Here is a 6,238-nt window from a genome sequence, read left to right on the forward strand (position 1 = left end):
TTTCTCTCTAGAAAGAACGCAGCACGGAGAGGTTGTGTTCATTTCACATTCCGCAGGGTACAATTGATTTGCAATTTAAATGTCATGGCAGGTTGTCAGGGAGCCTGCAATTTTAGCCAATCTTTCACCGTACCTTCTGAATTACTAATTTTTAAAATGAATTATTTATTATTTTTGTTTCTCACACATCACCTAGACGAGGCAGGCCCTCGGGCTGAACCCCAGCATCAACGTGCTCTGCAAAGCACTTATCAGAAGAAAACTCCAGTAATTATGTCAGATCCAAGGTTTGCTCCGATTATTTAGTGGAGGATAATATTTGGCAATTGAAGCATGATTCCTTCCCAAAGGCATCTGTTTATTTCTCCTTCTTTGCCAGCCTTCCTCCAAAGCACCGGTGGAAAGTCTCCAAATGACTCAGTGGGCCCAGAGTCTGTCATCGAGCTGTTTTGAATCACTTTTTATTCCTCTTTTTGGTGATTTTTGCTGCCGTTGCCTTATTGATTGTGTATTATGCACTTGATTTGCTAAAGCGCTGTGAACTCTTGGAGCTCTGCCCACAATATTGGTGCCACTATGTGTGTATAACTGAGTTTTGCAATTATATGCGTATCATTACTTGTACAAATCAAATTTTAATTGGCAAACAAATAGAATTTCTATTCATTTCTGTAATCTCAGTGCAAATCTGAGGGAAAAGCTTTCACTTGCACAGCTCCCAGCAGTGCAGGGTAACCGCTGGCCTCTGTCGCATGGAAAAGCAAAGCACTGGAAACAGCTTGGAAAAGAAAGCTGCAGGAAAATCCCGCTTTCAGTTTGCTCCATAGTGAGCTTTGGATCAGATCCTCAGCGCAGAACTCCTCCAGGCAAGAACACCTTGGAAAAGCTTCTCTTAAACGGGATCCTTATTTTGATATGATTCATGGACAGGAGGAAGTTGTTCAGTGGTGGACGTAACCATGAAATTATCAGATGTCCCAAGGCTGGGAAGAGCGCCCTGGTTCCGGTAGCTCTGTCACTGTTTAGACAGATATACACCAACAACTGCCTTGACTCTGCGTGCAAAGGACGCTCCTGACTTGGCTAGCAGTACCACAAAAGCAGCCTGCTCACTTCAAGCAGTGCAAAAAGCACCGAGGCGAGCACTGATGTGCTGGAGCTGCCCCAGGAGCTGTTTGAGGCCAGCCTGCTTTCTTCGTAGCCCATCCCAATCACTACAATATGGCATTCTGTCTCTCGGGCAGCACTAAGTTTTTCGAGGTCCCTGCATTTTCTCAAGTTCTGCCCCAAAGTCCCACATGATGGCCCGGGGGTTGCTTAGGATATCTGCTTATTTGCTGTAGTCACGGAAGAGAGCTGTTTTCCTCCTGCTCACACAGTCGTCCGAGCTGCTGAGGGGCCAGGAGTCGGCCCTCTTTTTCCTCAGAAAATCACAGAGGATTTAAAGACAGCAGCCTGCCCACATGGTGCTCACACACAGGTGTGAGGGCACATGTAGCCCTGAAGGACCATTTGTAAAACCTCAAGGGGTTTTACAAATAAACAGAACGCTGAAGCGCTGTGATGGCTGCAAAATGGCAGCGTCATCTGAAAAAGAGATGTAGCAAGAAGATTAAATTGCCAAGTCGTGGACATTGGTCACTGTATTTTCTGAGCAGCTGATACGCAATTAAAGTAACAGTGATGAACCATGACAGCCCTGGGCTTTGCAATTTTTCACTTCAGCCCTACTTTCTCTGTTTTTTACGTTTTCTCATAATGGCATCTATGTTATCTTCTTAAGGATTAACAGAAGCTATAACCCTTCAGAAGCATGTTATTGACAGTCATTAAGACTGAGGTGTGATCACTAAACTGTTGTTCTGATGGATGCTACTATCATTTACTTTTCAATTTCCCCCCATCCTCCAACTAATCTCTTCTTAGCATCAAGTCTTGCTATTGGATATCTTTCATTTCGGGCACTAATGAAGGACACAGAGGATGGCCTGAGGTACCTGGTTCATTTTCTTCATGGCATTGCTTCTGCAAGGGACAGCAGCAAAGATTGAAGTGCTGCTTCTCTCCGTGCTGGGAGGCAGCTGTACAACGTCCACCCGGCCATGGAGGGAAGGAGCTGCTCAACCTCTGTGAGGTGTAATGGTGGGGGTTCACAGGGGTGGGAGCTCCCTCCTCTCTGAGCTGTGCTTACCACAGTGACCGCAGGCCTGAGTATTTTATCACCCTATTTTCCACAGTATACAGAACTACCAGCTAAAATAATGCTATTTTCTAATGATACTTGAAGGTGTCCCTCTTAGGAACTTCTTAAGGCCCTCTGTGCCCTGTGTTCTTCTGTATGATGGAATAATAACAACAATCCAGCTTGAGAAGGAAGCTTAACATGCTAATTAAGAAAAATGAATATTCTTTGTTATTAAATGCATTTCTCAGTCTGCATCATTGTAGCAACACAACACAGCTTACAGTTGTCAGTTAACTTTTCTAAAGAGGGATTCCTTATTAAATATTTCAAATATTTTACTTACTTTTAGCTTAGAAAAACAATATGGATTATTAGTCTTTTAAGAATAAGAAAATAAGGGAGGTGAACATAAAGCCTCCAAGCATTCTGCCTATACTGGACTGCTGGTACACCGTTGATATTGATGTACCTCTTCCAGGTAGAGAAATGCCCTGCACAGACAAGGTGCCATTCATCACCCGCACACGAATGCCCTGTGCTCACAGACCCAAGCAGATCTAGTATGTTCAATTCAAGTACCATGGCCACGAGCTGTCCTTCATTCCACAAACAGGCTGAGCATGTCTTCAGCTGGCCCGCTGCTTAAAACTGGGCTCTCATGTGTCAACCAGCTCACACGTCAGTGCCAAGCCAGGCTCAGTGTGTTGTGCTTCTGCCTGGAAACGGTGCCCAGGGCCATTTTCAGTATTTGCTCAAAAATGCTGTAGCTGTTCCACTGATCCAGAAGTTCTCAAAGCCCCAAAGAACTTCATTAATCATCTAAAAATCATCTTGATAAGTGGCCTCTGTCAAGACAACTTCTTGATGCCACATTCCTCTGGCAAAATGTCACTAACAGTGCATTCTGTTAACACAGGGATAGCAGACAGTCTGAAAACAAGAAACTGGGGAACATTCTGACAAAGACGATAGGTATGTCATAAAAATCTCATTAGTTTCAAGTTATTCATCTACTTTTCATTCACAGCATCCATGTTTTGGGTCTCACCAGAACAAATGGCAGAGCAGGTGCTTCTCAGCTGGTGGATTTTAATCAGGGGCAGCCTCACACCATGCAGGCCCTGATGTCCTCACCAGCCATAGTCCTCCTGTTCTTACACAATCAGGTGTGTTTTGTCGTGTTTGAGACATATCTGACCTTACCGTCAGTTTTTCATCATTACAGAAACAGCTCAGGAAGACCAAGTTTGGATGTTTGGATCACCAGATGGTAACAAGGGCAAGAAAGTGCCTAAAACAAGTTTGTTTTTGCCACTTCTCAATGTGCCAGGTGCAGGATTGCACCTCAAATACAGGATGGGCATCTGCGGGAAGATGGGAGTGGGATGATCCAGAACAAGAGGCTGCCAGCCTCCACCACAACCACACATCCATTTTAAATGCATTGAATATACAGCCACTGAATACAGCCACTGACTAAAATGACATTTGATTGTGACCGCAGCCCAAAGAATGTCTTTCCACACCAGGAATCCCTTTTGTCCTTGTCAGAAGCTAACTAGCGGCTCAGTGACTGTGTCTGAAGCACTAAGAGAAGTCTGGAAAGGACTTGCTGGGTCTTCAGGCTCAGTTCTCAGCTGCTGGGGGCAACTGCATCAGGACAAGGCAGCTCAGGGAGGATGATCAGAGCCTCACAAGTGGAGCTGTTGGAAGCTCTGATGTTCTCATGTTTCAGCCCAGACTCTTCATAGCCACCGGATACTTGTTTGCTCTTACACGACCATCACCCTTGCTCTTAATGGAGATGTGTTTACTTCTTATTCCCTGAAGTTTTGTTGAGAGCAACCATTTCCCTCTCGGCATTCAGGTCTTTTGGCTAGACAAATTATGTCCAAATCTTTACAAAAGAAAAGCTCTGGATCACCCTGTCATTATCCTCCAGTCACATTTTGTCTCCTTTCAATAAAGAGACCAGAGCTGCACTCCTAATTCCAGAGAAGGTTGCAGTAGAGCTTTGTATCATGGTACTAATATCTTCCCCTTCCTTTGGAAACAGCTCAATTGATACGTGCTTTTTGTCACACTGCTTCATCTCGGGAGTTCTCAGTCATCTTGAGATCAGCAAATACACCCAGATTTTTCTCTTCTTCTGTCATTTCCAACAAGCTTGCAGCAGAGATTCCTGTTCACACTTCCCAAGCACATGACCGTGTACTTTCCACTATTAAATTTCATCTCCTTTCTGATGTGCCAGCACTCAGTGTTACCCAGATCATCCAGAAATACAGATATCCCTCTGTGCTGCTAGTGCTTCCCAACCGTGTGCCGTCAGCAAATGCCATCAGCTTACTCCTACCTTTTGTTCCACGACCTGACTGAGAAATATTGTGTGAGATGCAAAGATTGTAAGTCAGTCTGATGGTCCCTGCAGTCCGATGCTCCATCTCAGAGAGAAGCAGAGATGTGCACAAGAGCTCAGCCACTGCCTCTGAGCCTTCTCCCTGGCTGCCCACACATCCACACATTGCACATCTGAGGTGACATCTCCACCTTTTCTATTCAGCAATTTCTACCTGAACTGTTGCCATCTCTCTGTAGCTATCTTCTCACCTACCAAATAGCTCCCCAGATAAACAATACGTTTGCAGTGTTGCACTGTATTCAATATTCTATTAAATCCAGTTAGATGAAACCTGATGTAAATCAATTGCTTAGAAAAATATTATGGAAGAAAACTGCCAATTTCATGTAACCTATCTTTAGTAAAACTAGATTATATTTCACTTCATTTTCTACTTACACAGCTGTCCCCAACTACTTCTTCCCTTACATTTACTTCTAATGCATCTAAAGTTCTTGAGGTCAGACAAATAGGGGTGTAAATGACTGAGTTGCTCTTCTTCCTCCTGTTTAAAACCAGACAGTGCTTCGGTAGCTCCTCAGTAAGTCCTTACTACCCTGACAAGTTCAAAACTTTGTATTGGATAGGTGAGGATATGCTCCAGGTTTGCCAGAAGTGTGGGTATGGGGATGCCTTGTTCCCCAAGCTGCACATCAGGTCCTCATGAGCACTGCCCTCCCTTTGGGTGCAGTAATTTTCATTTCCATAAAGTAATTCACATTAGCTGTCACCCTTTGCCCTGATCTGTCATCCTTTGCCCTGATCCCTGATCATAGAAAACAGAACTAAAACTCATTTATCAGGAGGTTGTACATAACATTAAAAAAAAACAAGCTGAAGCACAAAATGGAGGGAATCTGAACAGAAGACTTAGGGACTCTCCAAGCGATCTGTTCAGTGCCATGGAGGACAATCTGTGTCACTGAAATAAGTAGCAGGGAGCAAGTAGCTTTCCCTCAGTCCTTGCTGTCACTGTGATAGCACTGCAGCTTGCTCCCCTCCCTAAATACAGGCAGTGCACCCAGCAGGGTCTCCAGGATTCAGTTTTCTGAAGTAGGTCACATTTGATCTCCTTCCAGGCACACTGCAGAAGCAACTGCTTAACAGGGAGCTTTCAGACTTCATATTCTGCTTCCTGATGCTGTCAACACCTGCCCTTCAGAACAGTTTTTCGTTGCATTCGGGTATAAACAGGCCAGAAATCCTGTTTTTCCCTTCATTTACCTGTATTTCTTCTGAATTTCCTCAGAAGGTACATATTGACTTTCAGAACACATTTGCATTCAGATGATGGCTTGTTGTTGGAAAAAAATCCCTTCAGAGGGGCTCATTAACTTCCTTTCAAATGTTTACTGTCCCTGACCGAGGAAGCTAGCTAGCAAACAACTCACTGTGTGGCTTCTATCTGAGCTTAAAGACACGGGATCCTGTATTTTGTGTTGTTCATTCTAATGCCACTTCCACCTTCAGCATGGCTTAATGACAGACCGGAATCCATCTGCTACAATGACTAGCCTTGGACTCAGAGGGAGAGTCCTGCGGATAATTTAGGAGCACCTTTTATAGTTAGTATAACTTCATTCCAGACCAAGGCAAACACGAGCAGGTGGAAATATCTCTCAAAAGCACAACCTGACCTACATAGTGCATTG

This window comes from Lagopus muta, chromosome 17 (genome assembly GCF_023343835.1).
Source record: "Lagopus muta isolate bLagMut1 chromosome 17, bLagMut1 primary, whole genome shotgun sequence".
NCBI lineage: Eukaryota > Metazoa > Chordata > Aves > Galliformes > Phasianidae > Lagopus > Lagopus muta.